This window comes from Macaca nemestrina, chromosome 5 (assembly GCF_043159975.1).
Source record: "Macaca nemestrina isolate mMacNem1 chromosome 5, mMacNem.hap1, whole genome shotgun sequence".
Lineage (NCBI taxonomy): Eukaryota > Metazoa > Chordata > Mammalia > Primates > Cercopithecidae > Macaca > Macaca nemestrina.
The window spans coordinates 28208735-28236562 of record NC_092129.1 but is presented as its reverse complement, the minus strand read 5'-3'; the positions used below and the strand labels follow the sequence as shown (position 1 = coordinate 28236562).

Below are 27828 nucleotides of genomic sequence, written 5' to 3'. Positions count from 1 at the left end.
GCAGGCAAACTGTTATCTCAGCTACATGGAGGCTGAGGCAGAAGAATCACTTGAACCCAGGAGACAGAGGTTGCAGTGAGCCAACATCGCACCACTGCACTCCAGCCTGGGTGACAAGAGCAGAACTTCGTCCCGAAAAACAAACAAATTTATTTTTCATGAAATATTTTTACATAAATATTTTTAAAAATAAATAGTCTCAGGCCGGGCGCGGTGGCTCAAGCCTGTAATCCCAGCACTTTGGGAGGCCGAGACGGGTGGATCACGAGGTCAGGAGATCGAGACCATCCTGGCTAACACGGTGAAACCCCGTCTCTACTAAAAAACACAAAAAAAACTAGCCGGGCGAGGTGGCGGGCGCCTGTAGTCCCAGCTACTCGGGAGGCTGAGGCAGGAGAATGGCGTGAACCCGGGAGGCGGAGCTTGCAGTGAGCTGAGATCCCGCCACTGCACTCCAGCCTGGGCGACAGAGCAAGACTCCGTCTCAAAAAATAAATAAATAAATAAATAAATAAATAAATAAATAAATAAATAGTCTCCCTTTTATATTAGCAATCTGAAACTAAAAAGGAGTTCCTTTATTAAGGTCACAGAGCTCATCATTGTGACAACTAATGATACACCGATGAACAAAATTACTCTTTCTGTAGCAACGACTTTCACGTCAAGAAATGAAGTTATCTAGCAAGTAACATTTTCCAGCTAATAATCAGCAAAATTAGAGAGGCATTTTATTTTTTTTTTCCACAAATGGATATTTGAAAAGTTTAGGAGAGAGATTGTAGCTTGTCAATATTTATTTCTTCTTATATTGCTACGTTGAACCTGCTTCCATTCAATTCAACGAGCTTTTCTGAAATACAAGTTGTGACTTGTTATATAATCAATGGTGTTTGTATATATATATTCAGCCACCTACATACAATATATAATACATATCATCTGAATTTTAAACTGAATTTTTAAAAACAACACCTCTGTTCTTAGACCAGGACACCTTGCCCTACTTTGGAATGGGTATCCTTCACCTTCCTGGGCTTGCACACACCAGGAAGCTATGTACATTTTCAGCTGGATAAGAGCCTATTAATAGAAAGCTGACACTGCTGTGGTTAAAAAAAAAAATCAGGTCAGAGATTAATTTCATGAAACCCATAGTCATGTCAGCTAAATATGATCTGATGATCTGTTTGAGGTAGGTGAAGGATGTGTGATCACTCTGTTGTTCAAACTCAAATAAATATATATTTGCACCATGAAATATTTTTTCATTTGTCTAGGAATTCTAATCTTTGCATAAAATCATGCAAATTTTAAACTTCTGCAACAATTTTTGTGCTTAAACATCTTCCAAATAAGACAACTTAGAGAAAAAAAAAAAGGTCATCAGAATGTGGGATACAAGAAGATATGACAAGGTGATTAACTGAATTTGTTGAAATAATAAAAGTTAGAAAGAAAAATGTGAAATAAGCATAAAGTTAGGTTTACAGGAAAGCAAGTTGTATCAAATTGACCTGGAAATACCAGATGCTATTTAAAGGGCAGAATATAGACATACCTTTGATGAGGAGTATTAAAAGAAAATATTCAGGAAGGAAAACAATAACAACAGCGCAAAATTGTAAGTGGTAAGAAATCATACATACATATTTATACAGCATTTACACAGTGTAAATGCATATGAATAAATATGAAGTATACATATATTTGATTTGTGATGCACAGAAGAAAATGTAAAATTAAAGATTTTAATAAATACTGAGTTCCTACAACATATCAGACACTGCATGAAGCACTAAAAGAAAATATTTGATTTCTTTTTGCAAACCTGCTTTATAAATAAAGTGTAATGTATATTATGGATATAATTTTTGTTTTTAAGATGGGGCTTCACTCTGTTACCCAGGCTGGAGTCCAGTGGCATGATCATAGCTCACTGTATCTCAAACTCCTGGGCTCAAGGGATCCTTCCAAGTCGCTACAAGCACAGGCACATGCCACAACACCCAGCTAATTTTTTTGTAGAGACAGGATCTTACTGTGTTGCCCAGGTTGATCTCAAATTCCTAGCCTCAAGTGATCCTCCTGCCTCAGCATACCAAAGTGCTAGGATTATAGGCTTCAGCCACTGCTCCCAGCCTAATTTTTATAGGTCTTTTTTGCTTTGATTATTATGTATTTTTAACTGACACATATTTATGAGTTACATGTGATATTTCCACACATACATACAACGTATAATGATCAAGTCAGGGTAATTAGCATGTTCATCACATCAAATATTTATCATTTCTTTTTGCTGGAAATATTCAAAATCCATTATTCTAGCTATTTAAAATGTGCAAAAAATTGTTGTTAATTATAGTCACTTTACAATGCTGTAGGACAGTGGAACTTATTCTTCCTATCTAGCTGTAATTTTAAATCCATTAACCAACCTTTGGCTATCCTCACATCCCCACACTTTGTAGCCTCTAGTAACCACTATTCTACTCTCTACCTCTATGAGATCAACTTTTATAGCTTCCACATATGAGTGAGAACAAATAATATTTGTCTTTTTGTGTCTAGCCTATCTCACTTGACATAGCTCATCCACGTTGCTGTGAATGACAGGATTTCATTCTTTTTTAGGGACAAATAGTATTCCATTGTGTGTGTGTGTGTGTGTGTGTGTGTGTGTGTATACATGTTTTTCAAATGTGAATGGGCATTATATACATACATACACACACATACACACACACATTCCATTATATATATACACACACACAGACGCACACACATTTTCTTTCTTCATCATCTGTTGACGGATAGTTAGGTTGATTATATATCTTGGTTATCATGAATAGTGCCACACTAAACCTGGGAGTGCAGATCTCTCTTCAACATACTGATTTCAATTCGTTTGGATATATACCAAGTAGTGGGATTCCTGGATCAATGGTAGTTATATTTTTAGTTTTTTGAGGAAGCCCCATACTATTTTTCATAATGGCTGCACTAATTTACATTCCCACCAACAGTATGTGGGAGTTCCCTTCTCTACATCCTTGCCATTATTTATTATCTTTTGTCTTTTCGATAATAGATATTCTAACTGGAGTGAAATATCTCGTAATGGTTTTGATTTATATTTCACTGATGATTTGGGATGTTGAGTATTTTTTATCATACACCTGTTGGCCATTTGTATGTTATCTTTTGAGTGATGTTGATTCAGTTCATTTGCCAGGTTTTGAATAACACTATTTGTTTTATTATTTGTTTTTGCTGTTGAGTTTCTTGTATATTCTGGACATTAATATCTTGTAACACAAATACTTTGCAAATCTTTTATTCTATTCCGTTGGTTATTTCTTTACTATGTTGATTGTTTCCTTGACTGTGCAGAAGGTTTTTTAGTTTGATATAATCCCATTTGTCTATTTTTGCTTTTGTTTCCTGTGCTTTTGTGGTCTTCTCCATAAAATCTTTTCACAGACCAATGTCTTAAAGGAATTCCCCTAAATTTTCTTGTAGTTTCATGATTTCGGGTCTTACATTTAAGTGTTTATTCAATTTTGAGTTAATTTTTGTATAAATTTTAATTTAAAATTAAATTTTAATTTAAAATAAGTTTAAATTAAAATTTTAAATACATTTACGTTTTTCAAAAATATTTGACCATTCTGCAGTTATAATATTGATATAAAGAAATATTCTTTAATAAGTGTAATTAAAAATAATTTCTAAAATTGTATTTTTATATATAATAATGTAATAGCATAACAGTAGCTTAAAGTCAGTAGCTAGTTTAAATATTTCTATTTTAGAATAACATTGCAAGTATGTTTTATTTTCTAAATTTACATTTTGTGTATTTTTGAATTCATATTAAAAGGGTCAATTTGAGAGTTTTTTTTTTTTTTTTTTTTTTTTTTTTTTAATGAAGCATTGTCCCACAGTAATATTCTTACATTCATCGTATGGTGGGGAGTTTGGAGCAGGAAGTGATTTATACATACCTACAGCCATGCCTCCCAAACCTTAACATGCATATGAATCACTTGAGGATCTTGTCAAAAGGCAGATTCTGATTTAGTAGCTCTAGGATGGAGCCTGAGAACCTGCATTCCTAAAAAGCTCCCCAGGTAATGAGGAGGCACTGGTCTTAGACCACAGTTCTGAGTAGCAATATCCTAGAGCATCTTAAAGGGTAACTAGAAAATAACTCTGCTTTGGCTTCCAGTCTCTAGGTTTCAATTGAAATGAATAAAACAATGGATAACCTGTAAGAAAGGACCAGAGGAAGAAGATTTTCTTTTATCATTTATCTTTTATGTGACTGTTGAAAGAATGTATATGAGCCTTTTTAAGAAGGCAAGTTCACAACACTGGTTGTTTGTGTGCCATCCAACTCATATTCATTGTTTATGTGGTATCAAATAGTTTCAATCCTGCCAAATCTAAAAACAATTTTTTTACCCTTAATGATACTTTTATGATTGCTTTGGAAGGCTTAGATTTTTTAAATGGATATTAATTGTAAGACATTTTATTGCGATGCTTTTAACACTTATATAATATCAATTACCATCAATTTATATTTACTGAATATCATCTGGTGTCTTGTATTAGGTTTGACACTTCTGAATACATTTCTCTCTACAATGCACTGCAAACTGTCTCCATGTTTAATTTTTTAAAAAAAGTTTCAACCAAGCTCTGAATAATTGAGTTCATTGAGCAGAATAAAATAGTTGATTAATTAAGTGTTGACCTTTAATGGATTAGTGTTGAAAAATATTATGCTCATCTCTCTTTCTGTTAAGAGTGATAAATTTTTAATTCCTTGTAATAATTAGGAAACATAAAATATGCAAATATATGTTTAAATGTACTTATTAATTAAACTGATACCAAATCATTACGTTTATTTTAATTGAAATTGGAAATGTTTCCCAGTTTTAATTTAAGTTGGGATTTTACTCATGGAAAGTTTGGCATTAGCTGACCATTCCCAAATCATGAGTCTGTTTACCGTTGGCACACAATATGAGCCTCAGATTTGTTCAATGCATAAAATTTCCCAATGCTTTGGTAAGTGAAGGATGATGCAATTGCTCTTTGTACTTATTTTAGGCCATTAACCAAATGTACCACTTTTCCTTGTTATTTGATACATCTAATTTTACTTTTATGCTGTAGTCAGTTATTGATTTTCTTTTTTTCTGTTTTTTGAGACGGAGTCTCGCGCTGTCAACCAGGCTGGAGTGCAGTGGTGCGATCTCGGCTCACTGCAAGCTCCACCTCCTGGGTTCACCCCATTCTCCTGCCTCAGCCTCCCGAGTAGCTGGAACTACAGGCGCCCACCACCTCGCCCGGCTAGTTTTTTGTATTTTTAGTAGAGACGGGGTTTCACAGTGGTCTTGATCTACTGACCTCGTGATCCGCCCGCCTCGGCCTCCCAAAGTGCTGGGATTACAGGCGTGAGCCACCGCGCCCGGCCAATTTTATTTCTATGATGAGAAAGAAATGTCAGGATAATAAGTAGGTGGAATTATAGAAAAATAGAGTTGGAATGAGTTGAATACCACCTCAAACAGTTTCATATTAAGACACAGGTGTTATTCATGTTTAAAAATTATGTTCCTGGAGACTACTTCTAGTCTTTCTACTGTCCCTAGGCAGGAATATGCTTAAACTGTGAGAAAGTCAAAGAAAATGAATATCTACCCTATAGTTAAATATGTCCCTGCACGGGTACTGAATATTTTCCTTAGAAAACTACTTGTGCCTAACCATACTTATATCAACATGTCTTCATCTAAGCCAGGCACAGTGGTGCGTCCCAGCTATATGGGAGCCTGACGCGGAAGGATCCCTTGAGGCCAGGAATTCAAGGCTGTGATACGTGATCATCAGGCATGTGAACAGCAACTGCACTTAAAAGATGTCGGCTTCTAATCTCTCCTGTTAAGATTTAACACAATTCCTTCTTCTTCTTCTTCTTTTTTTTTTTTTTTTTTTTTTTTGTCTTGTTTTTGAGACGGAGTTTCCCTCTTGTTGCCCAGGCTGGAGTGCAATGGCACAATCTCGGCTCACTGCAACCTCTGCCTCCCAGGTTCAAGCAATTCTCCTTCCGCAGCCTCCTGAGTAGCTGGGATTACAGGCGCCTGCCACCATGCAGATATATATTTTTTTCCCCTGCATTTTTAGTAGAGATAGGGTTTCACCATGTTGACCAGGCTGGTCTCGAACTCCTCACCTCTCAGGCGATCCACCTGCTTCAGCCTCCCAAAGTGCTGGGATTACAGGTGTGAGCCGCTGCACTCGGCCCCCTCTTCTATTTTCAAACTTGAAAATGGCAGATCACCACTATCTTTATAGAAACTGTTTTGTAGAACACTAATCTTAAACATCGTTCTTAGCTTTTGACTTAAGTTGAAAGATTTGAACCAAGAAAAACTTTTCTTCATATACTGTGTATTATTTCCAGACTTTTAGTCATATTAACTTCTTATGCACAAATCTCAATAGTGTGTTTTTGGGAATGTGTAGATGTGATATTTCAAACTTTATTATCAGATAAAGCAAAGGTTCTGACTGATCCAAAAATCTCCACCAAACTAATTAGATGGAATGCCAGCCTTGATTCTGTGCTTGTGCTTACTGACTAAATATCAGCTCTGTGTATCAAGAATATTTGGTCAAAAAATTGTGTGAAGAGTCAGACAATCATAGATCTAAAATCCTGCACTCACAATGTGACTTATCCATGTTATCCTTCTGAAATGCAGCTTTTTTGATCTATGATAGAAAGATTACAATGACAGTTCATATCCTATATATACAAAAGTACCAGCACCACCTTATATATAATAGGACATCATAAATATGAATTTATTTCTTTTATCTTATGTTGATCAAACAACATTATGGGAGCTCTAAAGAATTATATATCTACATAGATGTATGCATGAATCAAACATACATACATAAAATGGATAATACATAAACATTATTTCATTTTTATTTATTCATAATAGTAAAGATTATAATGTTCCTCTAACTTAAGCAGACTACAGTGTGGGCAACTGTTACATTGTTCTTTATTGCCCTCTCATATCTTGTGAATATAGTGTAATTTTTATTCTACTCAATTCAGTTCTCTTGGTTATTCCAAAAGTATTCGCATTTGCATTTATCAGATTTAGAATTTAAAGCAAAACCTTATTTTCATACATTGAGGTTTCATTTTTCAACTTTCATTCACATACTAATCACATTTTAGTATTTTACAGGAATTATGAAGTTCCTAAGTAAATTACTTCTTTCAACTCTAAGAATGCTCACAAATGACTAAGGCAAATAGAGTCTTCTCAGAGTTGATTTAGCTTATTGGGGCCTTGTGTTATTTTTCTATTGTGCTACAGTGTTATCACAAACTCAGCAGCTTAAAGGCAGTCTTGATTATCCCACAGTTTCTCTGTGTCAGGAGTCTGGGCGTGACTTAACTGGGTCTTCTACTTCGGGGTCTCTCAAATCTGCAGCACATTTTTAGGATCTGATCTGTTCTCCTAGATGTATTTAGACTCCAGGAGTCCCACTTGGGTGCTCAAATAAACTAAATGCAGTTTTTTCCTTTTGTTACATGTTATGAAAGACATGAGGGACCACATACATTTAACTTTGTTTACAGAGAGCCCTCATACTTAAAAAGAGGAGGCACTTGGTGTCTGGTCTTGCATTAAGTTCTACTCACAGTCCAACTGTCGCTGTCTAAGATGAAGGTAACATTATAGGCTCTTATAGCATGGATATGTCTCATTGGTAGCATTTGTCACAGATACAATTGTTCATTTATATGATTATTTAATAGATATCTGTGTCACTTACTCTTGGCCCAGTAAAGATAGAGACTATGAAAAAAATTGCTTACCTTTTGAACGCAAGCACCTGGCAGAGTGCTGGTACATAGTAGGAACTCAGTAAATCATTGCAGAGTGAATGAACACATAGCCACATGGAATGAGAGTCATCAGTAACTCAAAGCTCTTCCTGGGCCACATAAGTGATGTTACCAAGCATCAGGAAGCAATAGAGGCTGCATTGATTTCAAGCTGGGACCTGTTTTAAGGGAAGAAAGAAATTCACAGTGAGAATGGTGCATTACTATGGCTGAGCCATGTTGTTCTTTGGTATATTCATTTTTATCTCTATTTTCTCTAACATTTTTAATACCCTGGCATCTACTGAGGCATCATTAGACATGGCACTTGTTAAACTTCAGTATATTTTGGAGACTCTTAATAGCTATTGCATGCAAGAAATCATTCCGTTCACTTGCAAGGTCAACTGGACAGGTGAAAATTAAACCTATTTTTGAAATCACTTGTGGTTGTTCCTTATAAAATTATTCTCCAGTTGTAACTTTAGTTTATTGAAAAAGCTTATTCCAGGATTTCTAGTATGAATTTACTTCTAATTATTTGGAAAGTTTCTTATATATCGTCCATCTGCTGAACAATCATATACTAAGTGCCTCCTTTTTAAGCTAGATATAGTAGAAAGAACTAGGAATAGAGACTGGTAGGGTGGAAAGACAGGAATTTTAATGTAGTATATCTATAAACTTTATATGAGAATAATTATGATTCATGCACACAATATCATGATAGCACATAAGCAGGATATACTAGTCCATAGGCTAGGGATAAAAGTGGGAACATTCTCAGGAATGAATTCTATTTAGAGGAGATGCGTGAGTGAAGTCTTTAAGAACCAATTCAAGTCAGTTTGGAGAAGAACAAAGAGAGAAGTGATTAATTCCCTAATTTTGCTCCATCTGTGTTTTGCCAACTTATATTTAATTCTCTCATATAATTAAAAAAACAAGTGTTTATCAAGCAGTTTGAGGTTGGCAAGATGGATTTCTTTTTTTATAAATACACAAATAACATATGTTTGAGTTATAAAAGTAAGAAAGTACAGATAACAGAAAAAGAGATACACTCTTGTCATTATAACAATATTATGCTTCTCTAATTTATTTTCACATATATAATTATATATTTTTACAAAAAATGAGGTTATGCTGACTAACGTTTTACAATAAGTTCTCTCATAAAAATTTCTTGAATTTTTCCTATCAGTAAATACAAATTTTACTCAGCATAGATATGCATGGATATATTGTATTTCATTATATTATTTACTTAGCTGATCCTTTTTTGTTGAGTATTGCTTCCATTCTTTTTTTTTTTTTTTTTTTTTTTTTGAGATGGAGTCTCCCTCTGTCGCCCAGGCCGGAGTGCAGTGTCACAACCTCGGCTCACTGCAAACTCTGCCTCCTGGGTTCAAGTGATTCTCCTGCCTCAGACTCCCAAGTTGCTGGGATTACAGGCGCCCACCACCATGCCCGCCTAATTTTTGTATTTTTAGTAGAGACAGTGTTTCACTATGTTGGCCAGGCTGGTCTCAACCTCCTGACCTCAAGGGATCTGCCTGCCTTGGCCTCCCAAAGTGCTGAGATTACAGGTGTGAGCCACCCAGCCCAGAATGCTTCCATTTTTTTTTTCATGAATATAAACAATACAGAAATCATCATATTTTTGCTCAGTGTGATTCATTCCTTTGTAAAACTTTAAAATGCTGATTCAAAGGCATGTGATTTTAAGCATTTGACATAATGACAAATTTTCCCCAGAAAACTTATCCCAGTTTTAACAACCATATTCAACATGTTAATCTTCATTTCTTTATACCTTTTCCAATACTGTGAAATGTACTTTTGAATGTTTTCTGATGATATAAGAAAAAATATATCATTTTTAAAGTTGCATAATGAGATTGAGTTTTATCATTTATTGTTCAATTCTGTTTCTTTTGTGAAATGCCTACACATTTCAGGATAAATCTTGTCAAATTCAAATGAGTTATAACCATATATTTGAAATATATAGACCTTTACTAGGTTGCTTCCAATTCTCACTGATGTAGTCATTTTTTCGCTAAGATATTTATGATAAACACAACTCTTGTGAAAATGTTTTAAGAAGGCTAAAGTGAAATTGGCAATAAGATAACACTTTTGAAGACTGTGCTGGGATCAGGATAGAATTGCAAGTGATTGACAAGTATTTTTCAAATTAAATTATCATAGCTGCCCTAGAAGATAGATCATAATAATGAAACTTAAAGATAAGGAAATTAAAGTACAGAGATATTAAATAATTTACCCAATCCATTAGTAAGATGTACAGAAAGGAATTAAGCCCATGTTGTCTGAGTTCATATATATGTTTATAAGTTTACACATTGAAACATCACATTTATCTCAGGCTCCTAAGTTCAATATCATTATTTTCACTTGCAGTTAGTACGTTTTGGAGTATATTTGACACCTTATTGGCACTTCTTCATAGTAAAAGCTATCTTGAAAGTATAAATCTGGGCTGGGCTTGGAGGCTCATGCTGTAATCCAGGCACTTTGGGAGGCCGAGGTGGGAGGATGGCCTGAGACCAAGAGTTCAAGACCAGCCTGGGCAACATATGAGACCCCGTCTCTAATTTAAAAAAAAAAAAAAAATGAAGAAAAGAGAAAGCGTAAATCTGAATGTGGCATTAATAAAGTTACATATTTAGAACATAGTAGGCTGTGAAGCCGTGGAGTAGCCTAACAGTAAAGGAAAGAGACTTTAATAGTTTCCTTACAAATGAAAGTATCTTCAGGTTGGAAATCAGAATTTATGAATATGGCAAATAAACATAATCTGAAAGTTGTGTACTTTCTATATGGAGAGCATCTGACGATTTAAAAAAAAAAAAAAACAAAACACTCTTCCTGCAGCGAGACAAATGGCATGTTTGTAAATTCAAACACAAACCATGTGTGGAGAGACTGCAATCTTCATCCAAACGCTTGTTTAACATAGCAAAGGGCCATGTGCTGAAAATACAGTCTACACATGTTAAGTCCCAGTAATCTTCTAAATTAATGTAATCTGCATATATAGAGAAAGTATATGATCACAGTTTCTGAACCTTTTTTGAGGTTTCTTCTGAGTTTCTTCATAGGCATATATCAACATGTATAATCTATTTTATTTTTTACCAACAATAGTGAGTTTATATCCTTCCAGCACAATGGTGCTTTTATAAGTCCCATTGAGTTTAGTCTATGAAGCATATTTACTTTCACATTTCCAAATTAGCAGAATTAAAATGTTAAAGACCATGTACTTCATAATGGAAGCAGAAATTCATTAAGAAATAATTTATGAAAATGAATCAATAAAGTAATCCCTAATTAATACAATAATCCAGTACTGTAATTGAATTCAGTTTCTTTTTGAGAACCACTTGTGACTGTGTCTGAAAGCATTGCAGTGTTTTCAAATTGTTTTGTAAAAAGAGAACCCTCCAGATTCTTTCAGTGGAGGCAAAGGCAAAAACTTAGGCTTATCAATGTGTGGGGGTACTCCCAGAGGCAACAAGTTCCCAGGGGACCTCAGTATCTAATCTAGTGCTTGCCAACATGTAACAGGTGCCACTAATGGTAAAGATGATTGTATATAGTGTAAAGATGAGCATTTCTATTTTAATAGTCATACATTTCTTTAAATATTTATTAGAAGCAATATAACTAGCACATCTAACCCACAATTTATAGACTATAGCTGATGAAGTTATATTTTTTGAAAATTGTTACATAATAATTTTAAAAATATTATAGCTTTATACATAACAAAGAATATTTTGCTTATGATTAAAAATGGGTTATTTAATAAATACTGCATGGACACATTTATATATCAGGAAGAAAAATCAGTGAACCTCTGTTTCTACCATATTTGAGTAACTACTGAAGGATTAACATCTTAAATATAAAAACAAAACAATAGGCCGGGCGGGTGGCTCAAGCCTGTAATCCCAGCACTTTGGGAGGCCGAGACAAAATACAAAAAACTAGCCGGGCGAGGTGGCGGGCGCCTGTAGTCCCAGCTACTCGGGAGGCTGAGGCAGGAGAATAGCGTGAATCGGGAGGCGGAGCTTGCAGTGTGAGCTGAGATCCGGCCACTGCACTCCAGCCTGGGTGACAAAGCGAGACTCTGTCTCAAACACAACACAACACAACAAAACAAAACAAAACAAAACAATAAAAATGTTGACTAAACTAGAAAACTGTATGTAAAGCCTAATGATGAGGAACTTCCTGAGAATGAAAATTTAGAACATACTTTTTAATAAGATGGACATATTCATACACTCACACAGACACACACAGACACACACAATCTATTGTACAACAAATTATGGCATAAACAAAGCAAATAGGAAACAAAGGGAAAAAAACATGCTTGTTCAATAGAAGTCTATATTGGTCAGATGTATTTATGCACGTATGTAAAATGTATGTATATGTATCTATGGATTAAAACATTATAATAAAATATTTTTCAGATTATATTAAAAATAATATGAGTGATACTTGATTATGTTAGAAATAATAAAGTTGATATTTAAATTACAGAAAAATCTCTTTACGGTCTTTCTCACTCTACTATTTAATTTTGTTCTTTGTAATTTCATTAAATGTCATTTTTGTCTTGCTTGCACTATAAATATATTTAGCAAATTCTTTATTCACGGGAAACTAGGAGATGAACTTCAGCTTGGTAACATCGAATGACCACACATTTGAAAGGACTGATTTTCCAATAATGATCATTGGCTTGGCTTCCTCTTTCACAGAGATAATGAGGCCAGTCTCTGCTCATGCCACGGAAACTTCAACTTGAAAATTTTACTTAGTGATGCTAACCATCAAAAACAAAATAGGAGGCTTAATAGGCATAAAAATTAATTAAACTGTGGTTATAGTTTTTACAAATATTAATTTCTTTAGGAATGCTTTTGTTTAAAAAGCGTTTGTTTTTGTTTATGAGACACAGTCTTGCTTTGTCACCCAGGCTGAAGTACAGTGGTACAATCTCGACTCACCTCCCGGGTTCAAGCAATTCTCCTGCCTCAGTCTTCTGAGTAGCTGGGTTCTGGCACACACAACCACATTTGGCTAATTTTTTTTTTTTTTTTTTTTTTTTTGTAGAGACAGGATTTTGCCACGTTGCCCAGGCTGGTCTTGAACTCTAGGCCTCCCAAAATGTTGGAGTTACAGGCTTGAGCCTCTACACCTGGCCCAAAAGACATTTTTATTTGTTGTTGGCTGCCATTACTAAACCATCTTGAATCATATGAATCCTAGTACATATCTGATGTGTTATGCCAATTATTTCAGGCTTTCTTCCAAAATATCTGCTTATTTCTCTCCAATATGTTCAGAGGAATTTTGCCTAGTCCTAGAAAGAGTTAATGTATATTTTATACATATATGTTTATATATATGTGTATGTATGGCTTTTATGGAAATAATTATTAAAATATTTATTTTGACAAAGTATCATTTAGAATAAAATGAGGATAGAAGGCAGCATACCATCTGGCTACTTTGTTACAAGAGTCATAATGATGACAGCTTACCTCTCAAATTAAAGTCTTATTTTGTAAACAAATATATCTACATGCATCTAATCAACAATGATATGCAAATCACATCTGCTTGTGCACACAATGAGATATGTGTATGTGTTTAAATGTTTGGCATATTCATTAATACTATAAAATATTAAGAACCAATAAATGAACATTATTTTTCCAATCTAGGTACTAATCTATTCTAGTGCCTATAAATTCATAATTTTCCCCAGCAAACTTACTTCTTTTCCTTGATTTTCCATAATGGTGAATGACGTCACTGTCTGTTTATCTACCTACTTTTTAGAAATAGAAGACTAATAATCAAATCATTGACCTTCCCCACCCTCGATTTATCATATCATTACCTCTTCCAACACAAACACTCTCTAATCATCAAATAATTTAAGTCCTGCAGACACTGTTTCCTGGATATTTTTTGAATTCCATCTCTTTCTATTCTTCGTGTCATTCTGAGAGTTTGGCCTCTTATCACAAAAACCTGGATTTCGGCAAAATCTTATAATTTAGCTTCTGAGTCTTACCCCAACTACTGTCCCCAGCTGTTTAAATAAACTTTCCAAAATACAAATATGATTAAGATCCTTCTGTAATATTTAACTCTGTGTTGTTTGTTATGAAGTCCAGCCTCTTCGTTTCAGCACTCACGGTCATTGTAAGTGTATTTTCTGCCTACCTATCTCTTTATCCTCTTCTCTCTCCATTTTGCTGCAAGTGTCTTTGCCTCCAGCAACATGAATAGACCTGCAATGTCATGAAATGTTAGTTGTAGCAATCTTTCAGTAACTCATCAATTTATTCCAGATATGTATAATGTTATTCCTTTGGATAAAAATATTAACTCTATGTCAGATGAGTAGATTGCAAAAATTTTCTCCCATTCTGTAGGTTGCCTGTTCACTCTGATGGTAGTTTCCTTTGCTGTGCAGAAGCTCTTTAGTTTAATGAGATCCCATTTGTCAATTTTGGCTTTTGCTGCCGTTGCTTTTGGTGTTTTAGACATGAAGTCTTTGCCCATGCCTATGTCCTGAATGGTACTACCTAGGTTTTCCTCTAGGATTTTTATGGTATTAGGTCTAACATTTAAGTCTCTAATCCATCTTGAATTAATTTAATATCCAGAACCTACAAAGAACTCAAACAAATTTACAAGAAAAAAACAAACAACCCCATCAAAAAGTGGGCAAAGGATATGAACAGACATTTCTCAAAAGAAGACATTCATACAGCCAACAGACACATGAAAAAATGCTCATCATCACTGGCCATCAGAGAAATGCAAATCAAAACCACAATGAGATACCATCTCACACCAGTTAGAATGGCGATCATTAAAAAGTCAGGAAACAACAGGTGCTGGAGAGGATGTGGAGAAATAGGAACACTTTTACACTGTTGGTGGGATTGTAAACTAGTTCAACCATTATGGAAAACAGTATGGCGATTCCTCAAGGATCTAGAACTAGATGTACCATACGACCCAGCCATCCCATTACTGGGTATATACCCAAAGGATTATAAATTATGCTGCTATAAAGACACATGCACATGTATGTTTATTGCAGCACTATTCACAATAGCAAAGACTTGGAATCAACCCAAATGTCCATCAGTGACAGATTGGATTAAGAAAATGTGGCACATATACACCATGGAATACTATGCAGCCATCAAAAAGGATGAGTTTGTGTCCTTTGTAGGGACATGGATGCAGCTGGAAACCATCATTCTTAGCAAACTATCACAAGAACAGAAAACCAAACACCGCATGTTCTCACTCATAGGTGGGAACTGAACAATGAGATCACTTGGACTCAGGAAGGGGAACATCACACACAGGGGCCTATCATGGGGAGGGGGGAGGGGGGAGGGATTGCATTGGGAGTTATACCTGATGTAAATGACGAGTTGATGGGTGCAGCACAGCAACATGGCACAAGTATACATATGTAACAAACCTGCACGTTATGCACATGTACCCTACAACTTAAAGTATAATAATAATAAATAAATTAAAAAAAATATTAACTCTAATCACATTTTCTAAACAACATATAAGAGAATATCAATAGGGGTGAGTACATTATTGGAACTGATGCATTTGAGAAAAGTAGACTATTAGATGCATGTGAATTGCTAATTTCAGTTTATGTCCAATTATATCTTCAGAAATGCAAGTTGCAAGGTAAAAATTTCTGGAAAGATCTAACTTTTAAGAAATGATTGCAAAGTAGGTATCCAAAGGAATTTCCAGTTATCATTGTCAGTGAAGCGTTCAGAATCTATGGAAGATAGACAATGGCAGTAAGCAAAGTATAAAGAATCTCAAATCTTTAAAAATTAGGGAATATAAAGTGTAGGTCCATCTTTTTCATTATCATAACATGAAACAATGTGTGAAACATAGTAAGTGCTCAGTAAACATTTGATAAATGAATGTATGAATGAATAAATACATGAATATTGGAGGGATAATTGAATAAATAAATTGATCCCATTTTATAATATTTAGCTATGAGATAAAAACAAAACAAATATCAAAATAAGATGTCTTGAAAAATCATCACAGACCTCAATACCAAAAAAAAAAAAAAAAGGTATATATGTAAATAAAAGAGGCTTTGAGAGGAAGGGAAATAACTCTGAACACAATTTATAGCACTAAAATTTCAGTAAAGGATAAGATATGCATTGAGTTTGGTTAGAAAGATAAAAATTGAGTGTTGACATTTTTCCTGTGGCCTCTGAGATAAGACTAAGACTAAATCAGGCTGTTCATTTCTAGTTCTAATTGTGTGTCTGTGATCTTAGTTTAGATTATGTGTACAATTCATGAAAAACCAAACTCAGAAACACAAGCATTCTTCTTTTCTTTAACGCCTTTCTAATTTTTTTTTTATTTTTTATTTTTTGGTGCTAATTACTTTAGGAAACTAGCACAGAGAAAAAAGTAAAAATAAATACTATTATGGTTGTGATTGGATTTCAGTAGTTCTTTGATCTATCCATGTGTGATACATTAGTTTTTGGAATAACAAAGGTCTGAGTTCTAAATATCTGAAATTTAAGTGAGAACTAATGCTAGATTAAATAATACATCCAACATTAAAATTCAGTTTAGTGCTGCTGCATAATCTTATAAATCTAAATCACATACTGATTTTTTTTTTTTTAAATCACTGTCCTTTGGCTGAAGTAATAGCATGAAGTCTTTGATATGTGTGAATAACACAGTAATTAAGTTGTTTTTTTTTAATGCTGGTTTGAGATTTTGTCCTGGGCTATGGGTGTTAGTGCACTGACATATGGAAATAACCAAAGCTTCCTTTCAAAAGGTGCTCTTTCCACCCTAAGTGCAGAGAGAGGGAAGTTTATCTTATGGAGTATGATTTTCATGGAGTCCAGTTTCTCTATGTTGTCAGTGGTACCCTTCACATGGAAGGAAATACACTGAGATAGGGTAACTCCTGGAGTCAGCTGAGTTGGGGAACCCCTCTTTGCTCTTCAAACTCATTGTATTTTTTTAATTTTAATTTTAATTTTATTTCAATAATTGTTGGGATACAGGTGGTTTTTGGGTGCACAGGTAAGTTCTTTAGTGGTTGTTTTTGAGATTTTGGTGAACTCATCACCTGAGCAGTGTACACTGTACCTAATATGTAATCTTTTATCCCTCATTCCCCCACCAACCCTTCCCTCTGTGTCCCCAAATTCCATTATATCATTCTAATGCCTTTGCATTTTCATAGCTTAGCTCTCATTTATAAGTGAGAACATATGATATTTGGTTTTCCATTCCTGTGTTACTTCACTTAGAATAATGCCCCCCAGCTCCATTCAAGTTGCTGCAAAGGCCATTACTTGATTCTGTTTTATGACTGAATGGTATTCCATGTGATATATATAACACATTTTATCATTTGTTGGTTGATGGGCATTTAGGTAGGTTATATATTTTTATTCAAACTTATTTAAAAAAAAAAACAGATTCAAATGCAACTTCTCCTCACTAGAATGTACACATCATGAGAGCAGGGACTATATTGCCAGTGTTAGAAGAGGGCCTGACATATAGTTACCGTTCATTAGGTATTTACAATTATTTTTGATTAGTTCCAGCTAATAGAATTAGTTCCAGCTAATAGAATTGACAAAGTCTAGTTCTCTAGTCTTGATACCACCGTTTTCCAGTACTTATCACATAATGTTTCTGAGCCTCAGTTTCCTCTTTTCTAAAGTGAGAGTGAGATTAGCTGCTAACCAACCTCAAGAAGATCAGTTGACATGATGTATGTGAATTGTGTAACAAACTGAAGTGTTGCACAAATGTATTAATATAATATTATTAACCTAACAAACAAGTAAAACTTTGGAAGTGGTCTTTTGTTACCTGCCAGTTTATAGTTCCCCAGTTCATATAGATCAAAACTGGGACTGCCACAGGTTGCAGAAAGATGCCTGGACAAAGAAGGGAGAATGAGTGCAAATCTGACACGTTCTCTATGCAACAAACCCTGAGCTCCGGTGTAGCAGCCCTGACTGCTTAGAGGAGGGAACTCCTTTTACCAATTAGCACCAATGGGGCACGTGGAGTAACTGGAGCCATGGCAAAGACCACCATTGATTCTTCATCATACTCGATTTAGTGTTAAAAAATATAGTCCCTGTTATAATGAAACCTGCTATTCAATGTACAGAAAGAGCTGCAACTTTATCCTTCTTAAATCCTATGGGTGGGCATACCGCAGGGGTGGACAAAAGGTACTGATGACAACTATCACTTTGACTTTCTTTAACCTGTTACAAGGTAAAGCATTATGCTGTTCATAGAAAGTTGATACATTTTGGTCCTCAAAAGTCAGACTTGTCAATGCAGGACATTTTGTTACCTACTTAAATTCTATCTCTGCTGTGCATCCAGAAAAATGCAAAACTTTAATACTGATATCTTTATTAAAAACAGATGTGCACATATTTAATAGTCATCATCACAAAATTGATTATGGTAGGCTTTAAATAGCCTTTCTTGGCCAGCTGTGTATACTAACATAGATAAATTGTCTAATTTTGCTGGTGAGAGAGTGGGGAAAAAATAAGGAATTAGGTAGATACAGCAGGTATGTTTTTCCAATTTTCATATTTGGAACTCTTCAGTTATGTTCAGTATCTAACTGATAAGTACAATATAAATAACTTTTTTTGTTTTTAAAACAATTTACTAACAGCCATAAGTACATGTAATACTATTCAATAGATGCAACTGTGCTAAACAAAGACAGAATTCTTTACCCTAGGGTTTAAATGTGGGAAACAAAAATTGGACAATAGAATTATCCCTGTACTTATGAATATCTCTCAACAATACTTATAAGTATTTGTGATTTTGAATGGTGAATGTTCTACTGCCTCATCCCTCTTTCTCCAACTGCCTTATTAACCAGAGCTGTTAATATTTTTTGGACACAAAACTGAATGCATTTCCTATCCCTGTGTGTCTCTACCAGGACAAAACTTTAGGATCCAGAAAAACTGAGAACAACTACCACTATTTCTGCTCCCTCAAATTATGTCCTAGCACTTTTGTTTGCCTAGTGCCAGTCATTGTGCTGGGCACCAGAGGTATACAAATGAGTATGAGAAGCTTCTAGGAGCTTATGTTCTAATGGGAGATCTGGAAACATAAACAGGCAATTGCAACGTAATATGCCAATATGTACAAAAAGGGTATTCTGGAAATATCCAGGAAGGACATTTATCTCATCTCAGAGGCATATATCCATGGCTTCCTGAAAGAACTGAAGCTTGAGCTGACTAGCACCTGCTCCACAATAGATAAAATGTAAACATATTTAAAAGTGCGAGGATGTCTAGAGTTTTATTTGTATAACAATTCGGCTGCATAATACTAAAAAGGTTTTGATAGGTTGCATAATATTAAAAAGGTTTTGATATTGAGACCATAACCAACCCTCATACATTCTTTAATTAAAATGGGGAAATACATTTGTGCTCCATATAACCATCTTACAAAAATCTTTCAGGACATAATGCTTGTTTAGAAAAAAAAATTGCACAAAATTGTGGAAGGGATTAATCAAAAAAAAAAAAGGCAATAGTGTGCTTTTTTGCAATTGGTAGTGAACGCATTAAAAACAGTATGATTTTTACATGAATGAAAATGCATAATTTTACCTATTATGCATTCTGAACATTGGTTGTAGAAATAAATGTCTGAACTGTTTACATCTCGTGGCTTTATTGCAATGGTAGTTATGAATGAGTTTAGCATCAGTTGTGTGCTTTGCAATGTAAAGTCTCTTCAAATAAATGAAACTCTAAGCCTCCAGGGCTTATATTCTCAGTTATATAACCCCAATTATCATATCCATGAAAAAGCAGTTTAATCTCAGTATTTTAGAATTTCATGTACAGAGCAAAGAATAAATGGATAGAGCTGGCGTAATTTCCCCTCTGAGAGACATTGTAAAAAGTCATATTTATATGCAAGAATATTTATCATTGTTATCAAGTAATAGTCAGGGAGTTTGTCAATAGAAGGAAGAGGAGTTAACAGCTATTGTGCTTGACGTCTTGCTAAATACTGCAACTATTTTTTATGATCATCCTATGAGGTAGTTTTAATGATCTGTTTTTGTAGAGAACACAGAGGTGCAGTTGCTAATACAAAGTCAGGATTCAAATCCAGCACTGTCCCATCCTAGCACTTTTATTTCCTGTGCCACATGCCTCCCCTATGCCTGATTCATATTTATGAAATGCCAGCTTAAATTATTAGTACCAAATTTTTAAAACATGTAATATTTTTTAAAGTTTTTACTACGTCAGTTACTTTTCTAGACTAAAAGAGCAGAAATTGGCAAACTCTTTTTGTAAAGGGCCTGTTAGTAAATGTTTTAGGTTTCGTGGACTGTATGGTCTGTATCACTCCTGCTCAACTCTGCCACTGTGGGAGGAATGCATAGACGATAGACAAAATGCAAGCGAAAACGAATGGGTGTAGCTGTGTTCCAATAAACTTGAGTCCTAAAAAGGGAGTAGGTAGCAAGGTAGACAATCAGGTGAACTTATTTCAGATTTAAAATGCAGAATACTCAAATTCATGAAGGACCAAGAGATCACTTTGAGTCCCAAGACTCACACAGGTTTCAGGTTTGCTGGAGTATATAACTAGAAGGGATGAGTGATGGGAGCTAGGGTTTCTTAAACGTCGTGTGTGCAATCTTTGATACTCGTCTATGTTTTTTTGTAATTTTGAGGCTATACACAGGGCCTTAAATGTAGAATTGGAAAGTATACGTACAATATGATCTATTATTTTTGCTTCAACCTCACGATAGCATGTCTATTGTACTTAGGATTTTGCTATAGGGTACATTCCCTTAAGGGCACTTACTGAGTACTGCTGTTTACCTTGAATATTACATACTTTCACTTTCCATTGATCTTGGTCACCATAGTAGGAAAGGTCAGTCCCTAATTTGTATTTGCAGAAAATGACTAGTTTTTAGACAAATGAAGTGATACCTCTAGGGTCCCCCAGCAAACTCTTCTTCCAGCACCCAGTTTACTGTTCCATCTACAACTTTTTGCTATGGAGCCATGGTATATTCTTAATGTCTTATTAAAATAATCTGATAAGACTTTTTCTAATTATTCTTTACTTTCAGAAGAACTAAAGTCATCTTCAAAGGAAAAAATAATACAGGAATACCTTGAAGATACTACAGATTTAGTTCCAGATCACTGCAATAAAGCCATTATCTCATTAAAACAAATCACACTAATTTGGGGGTACCCCAATGCATATAAAAGTTATATCTACACTATGGAGTAGTCTATTATGTATACAATTACATTATGTCTAAAAGTATATACATTCTTTAATTTAAAAATACTTCATTTCTAAAAAATGCTAACAAACATCAAAGCCTTCGGCAAGTCATAATCTTTTTGCTGGTAAAGAGTCTTGCCTTGATGTTGATGTCTGCTGACTGATCATGGTGGTGGTTCCTAAGAGTTGGGGTGGCTGTGGCAATTTCTTATCAAAAGACAACAATGAAGTTTGCTGCATCAATGGACTCTGTCACAAAAGATTTCTCTGTACCATGCAACAATGATAGCATTTTACTCACAAGAGAACTTCTTTCAATATTGGAGATAATCTACAACTAGGCCAGTTTTTTAATCTACTAATTTATAAAATATTCTAAATCCTTTGTTGTCATTTCAACAATGTTCACAGCATCTTTACCAAGAGTAGTTTCCATTTGAAGAAACCACTTTCTTTGCTCATCCATAAGAAGCATCTGCTCACCTTTTCAAGTTTAATCATGAGCTTGCAGCAGTTCAATTCCATCTTCAGGCTCCACTTCTCATTCTAGATCTCTTCCTATTTCTATTCCATCTGCAGTTATTTCCTCTAATGAAGTCTTGAACCCCTCAAAGTAATCATGAGGGTTAGAATCAGCTGTTAAGGAAATCCTGATAATGTTGATATTTTGACGTCCTCCTTTGAATCTCAAATATTTTTCATGGCATGCAGAATGGTGAATCCTCCAGAAGATTGTAAATTTACTTCATTTAGATCTAAGAAAAGAATCACTAGCTATAGCTTTGCAAAAACATATTTCTTAAAAAATAACTCTAGAAATAAAAATTACTCTTTGATCCATGGGCTACAGAAATGATTTTTGTGTTAAGGGGCATCAAAAACCACATTAATCTCCTTAAACATCTCTAACAGAGCTCTTGAGTGATGAAGTACATTGTCAATAAGCAGAAATATTTTGAAAGATATATATATATATATATATTTTTTTTTTTTTTCTGAGTAATAGGTCTCAACAGTGGGCTTGAACCATTCAGTAAACAATGCTATAAACAGATGTGTTGTCATGCAGGTTTGTTGTTCCACTGATAGAGCATAGATAAGGTAGATTTAGTATAATTCTTCAGAGCCTTGGGTTTGTCAGAATGGTAAATGAACATTGGTTTCAACTTTAAGTCACCAGCTACATTAGCTCCTAATGACAGCTAGCCTGTCCTTTGAAGCTTTGAAGCCAAGCTTTGAATTCTCTAGCTATGAAAGTCCTAAATGGCATCTTCTTTCAATATAAGGCTGTTTCATCTACTTTGAAAGTTTGTTGTTTAGTGTAGTCATATTTTCATCAATCATCTTAGCTAGATCTTCTGGACACCTTGCAGCGTATAGCCTCTACATTAGCATTTGCTGCTTCATCTCACACTTCTATTTTTTTTTTTTTTTTTTTTTTTTTTTGAGATGGAGTCTTGCTCTGTCGCCCTGGCTGGAGTGCACTGGCGTGATCTCGGCTCACTGCAAACTCCGCCTCCCTGGTTCACGCCATTCTCCTGCCTCAGCCTCCGGAGTAACTGGGACTACAGGCGCCCGCCACCATGCCCGGCTAATTTTTTGTATTTTTAGTAGAGACGGGGTTTCACGATGTTAGCCAGGATGGTCTCGATCTCCTGACCTCGTGATCCGCCCACCTTGGCCTCCCAAAGTGCTGGGATTACAGACGTGAACCACCGCGCCTGGCAACCTTGCACTTCTATCTTATGGAGATGGCTTATTTCACTAAATCTCATGAACCAACCTCTGCTAGCTTCCAATTTTTCTTCTGCAGCTTCTTTACCTCTCTAAGCCTTCATAGAATTGAAGAGAGTTATTGCCTTGGTCTGGATTATGCTTTGGCTGAAGGGAGCGTGTTGGTTGGTTTGATCTATTCAGACCACTCAAATTTTCTTCAGATCAGCATTAAGGCTGTTTTGCTTTTTTATCATTTATGTCCTCACCAGAGTAGCACTTTTTAATTTCTTTCAATAACTTTTCCTTTGCACTCACAACTTAGCTGTTTGGTGCAAAAGGTCTAGCTTTTGGCCTATCTCAGCTTTGAACATGGCTTCCTTGCGAAGCTTAATCATTGTAGCTTTTGATTTAAAAGAAGAGATGTGTAACTCTTCCTCTCAGTTGAACATTAAGAGGCCATTGTAGGGTTATTAATTGGCCTAGTTTTGATTGTGTCTCAGGGAATAGGGAAGTCCAAGGAGAGGAAGAGAGAGTAGAGGTGGCCGGTCAATGGAACAGTCAGAACACACACAACATTTATCAATGAAGTTCACCTTCTTGAATGGGTGGGATTCATGGAACCTGTAAACAATTAATGGGTGCAAACAAATACAACAGTAACATCAGAAATCACTGATCACAGATCACTGTAACACATGTAATAATAATGGGGTAGTTTGAAATATTGTGAGAATTACCAAAATGTGACACAGAGGCATGAAGCAAGCCCAGGCTACGGGAAAAATGATGCCAATGGACTTGCTGGACACAGGGTTGCTACAGCCTTCAATCTGTAAAAGTGCAGGATCTGCAACATGTGATAAAGTGAAGGGCAATGAAAGGTTGTATGCCTTTACTTGTATGCTTTTAATTTCTCACTTCAATTTCCAAATCTCTTTAGGGTAAGTTCACTTAGTAACCAGTCAGTCTTTCATCAGGATCCACTGCAGGGCAAATTGGTTTTGTCCCATTCACCAATAGCTTGCTTTAGGTCATAGAGTCTGAGAAGAATGTGACTACAGAAAGTGTCATATAAAAAATAATAAAATCCTGTTTCATAGGGAACACTACTAGAATAATGAGCTTTATAAAAGACTTTTATTCAAAAGAACTATGAAAAGTACAAATGACCAATGGAATAAATTAATAAGTGATTTCATTAAAATGTTCTGCTTTACATAATTAAGACTTAGATGTTAGAGATTATTCTCAGTTTAAATTTCATGAGAAATAATTTGAAGGGCACCAGGAAATGTTACTATTTAGCTATAACACACATTTTACCATTATTATGAATTCCAAAGACTCAAAAATGGTCATTATTTTCTGTATAAAGAACTGTGAATCTCAAGATGGCACAACTTAATGCTATTTGCATACCACAACGGCATATTCTGGGTGGAGTCATGTTCTAGAATTTTTTTTTTCCACTTGTTTGTTTGCTTTTTGTTTCAAGGATCAGGCCTTCTTGCTAGAGAATGGAATTTGTTCATTTCACAACTTAGAATTTCTCAGGATTAATTGATAAATTTAATAAGCTTGATTTTTAAAAACTAAAGTCATGCTAACTAAATAATACTAAAAATATATTAAAATGCAATTTTTGACATTTCACACTATAACTTTTCAGTTGTTTATTAACCCTAAAATGATCCCTATATTTTAGGTTCTGAGAGTAGTGGATTTTGTTGAATAAATTATCATAGAATCATTTAACATATATTATAACCAGGATTTCATTCTGTTTGGTAACATTCATGCTTTAGACATTTTTAAATCATTAGATAAATGTTTTCTTCTTCTGGGATAAGTGAAGAAAGTGGGTTTCCTTTGGAGAAACTTTTTTTTTTTGTAAATATTTTAATTTAACAATTTTTGCAATGACACGATGTAATTAAATTATGTAAAAGCTACAACCTATACTAAAACTTTCTCTGAAAGCTCTATCCTTCACAGAATTGAAGAGAGTTAGTGCCTTGGTCTGGATTAGGCTGGATTAGGCATCCATAAATATTGATTTTTGATGAAAGAATAAAATATGTGGTCTTTTACAGTTTATAGATTCATAAGGTATAAATAATAGGATTATTTGAATGTTAAAATCTTATTTAAAGAATCTAATATTTCAATTTATTGAAAAAATGAGTAATTTTGCGCAAATAGCTGCATTTAATATCTGGTCGAATTGCAGTTATTTTGAATTCTGACATTCTACCATTTCATTAAAATATGTTGATGGTATGTGCCTCACTGACCTATGGTGTTTGCACGTATGTGCACACACGTGTACATATTTTAAAATATACACTTTTCTACATACAAATATTTTTAATCCAGCCAACCTAATTATGACCAGAAGCCATCCCTTGGATGATTTCTGTTTTTAGCTACATCTGGAATTTGAGAAGGAATCAATTTCCTCTACAATTTAATCAAATTTTATTTTACACAATTCATTAATAGTAATGCCTTAGGTATACATTTAACTTAAACTTTTAAAAGATAATTTTATTGTATGGTGAGGAGACCATATAGCATTTGTCATAGGTTGAATTGTATCTTCCCACATCCTTATGTTGAAGTTCTAATTCCCAGAAACTCAGAGGATGATCTTACTTGGTCATAGTGTCTTTACAGAGGTAATTAAGTTAAAATTAGGTCATTAAGGTGTGATCCAATCCATTATAACTGGTATCCTTACGGAAAGGGGAAATTTGGAGACAGAAACACATAGAGGAAGAATGCCATGTTAACATGAAGCCAGCCATCTACAAGACAAAGAGAGAAGCTTAAATGGATTCTTGCCTCACAGACCTCAGAAGAAACCCTATCAATGCTTTGATTTCAGACTTCCGCTTCCTCCAGAACTGTGCGGCAACACATTTGTGTTGTGTGTAAGTCACTCAGTTTGTGATATGTTGTTATGTCAGCCTTAGCAAACTAATATAGCATTTTTTTTTTTTTTTTGCCAGATGACAAGTCAGGCTTCATCCACGGTTAAGTTTTGGTAAGCCCTACTCATACAATGGCCTCATTTTATTACTGAAGTGCTCTTACTGAGACATTGTGGCTTCTGAAACGATGGAATATTTCTCAGAAGTCATATATACCTCCAGAAATCTGGCTTGAGTGACGATTATCAGTTTCACTGGTACAGAGATGTTATATAAGCCTATAGCAATGCAATTGTGATCAATTTTGGGGCTAGCATATTTTCCATGATGGTTTTCTTATGAAAACGGCCTTAGCAAAACTCTTTAATGATCTGGCTCTTTTGATGATCTGTAGAGTTTTTGAAAGAAGACATGTTTAATTGGAAGTAACATGGGTAAAATAATTGATACTATTTTTGAAGAACTTCCTGTAATACTGAACCAGTGAGTTTAATATTCAAATTTGAATATATAATGTGTATCCCTGTTGTTATCAGATTAAGAAGGAAAGTGATTTTTATGCAAGAAAAAAAAAAAAAACGATTCCTAAACTGTTTTTCATTTCTCTTACTTTTTCTAAGGTAGAAGCAGACATTGAATGGCAGACATCTTGCAGAGTGTAACCCTAGATCCATACTATTCAAGGGAGGCTGCTTAGTAGTTTCCAAAAACACAAGCTCTAAAGCAACCACAATTTTATAAAGCCTATTTTACTGAATCAGCTATGGCTTGCTGATACTGATGCAGTTGTAGTGCTTGAATAAGCTTAGTAAAATAAAGCTTATGAAGCTCACTCCACAGAAACTACTGCTTTGAGTGATTTAAATGTCAGAAATGTGGGCTTGTCATTGTTTTTTTCCCAGTAAAATCCTATTCAGATAAGCTATTTGAAATGATTCGATAGAGAATTCACTCTTCCTTGTAATACTGACAGTCCCAATGCCTAGAGTCCACCCTGGACTGACCCCAAGGAAAGTGACTTCCTCCCCGTCTCTAGCAGTAATACAAGGTTGAGTCCCCCGACAGTAAATACCAACTTGGTTCTTAGAGGACAAGGGTCTCATTTTTCATTTATTTTTTAACCTCCTTTAGATGCTGAGGATGTAATTTTATCTTTGGAATACTTAATAAAATGACTGCCCTCCTGCTTAGTAAAAACTGAAATGTTAAGCAGTGTGAAGGGGCTAGATAGAAAAAGTCCATTCATTATTTTATTTATATCTTTGCTTTTAAAATCAGTTTCTATCAGCACTGCAATTGCCCAGAGAAAAAGCCTTTTATTAGTTGCCAATGAGTGGCATTTCTTCCTCACAAAAAATTTAAGACCCCCATCTTAGGTCTATTTGGACGAGCAGGATGAGAATGTTGAAGACTAAGCAACACACAGTACTTTGAAAACTCTGATAATGAGTAGACTTCAGAAAATTGGTTCTTTTTAATTCTTCTTTTTCAGTTTCCTTTCATATCAAAGAGGAAAAGAATACTTGTCCCCACTTTCTAGATGTTTGCAGCTTTATCAGCCTGTTTCTAAAACTGTGTGAGTTCCTTAGAAGAAAGGTGTTGTATAAAGTATTATTTGTGTTTACCTAATTGCTTGCTCTTTTGAAATATGGGCATGAATACCTTAATGTTCTTTTCAGAAGCACATAAAGGAGCTTCAGGCTCATTTAAAAGTCCTTTGAAAGGCACAGGAAGCTGCTGGTTATTTTCTTCATGGATTAAATGATAAAAACAAAACACATAGGA

General features: G+C 34.8%; 1 protein-coding gene and 1 long non-coding RNA gene across 32 annotated transcripts in view; one reads left to right on the top strand and one right to left on the bottom strand.

Annotated features, from left to right (window-relative positions):
- Positions 1-27828, top strand: part of LOC105465538 (triadin) — a 408157-nt gene that overhangs the window by 19538 nt on the left and 360791 nt on the right. The gene's annotated exons all lie outside the window — the stretch shown is intronic.
- Positions 1-27828, bottom strand: part of LOC105465537 (uncharacterized) — an 81241-nt gene that overhangs the window by 52051 nt on the left and 1362 nt on the right. For 3 of the 4 annotated variants that reach the window (XR_003014361.2, XR_011623330.1, XR_011623328.1), the window contains exons 2-3: positions 14219-14286; positions 7928-8115 (exon numbers count right to left, since the gene is read on the bottom strand). This is a non-coding gene — a long non-coding RNA (uncharacterized lncRNA). Of the gene's footprint in view, positions 1-7927; positions 8116-14218; positions 14287-21877; positions 22009-27828 lie in introns of those variants that run through there. The other variant, XR_011623329.1, reaches the window with a different exon arrangement.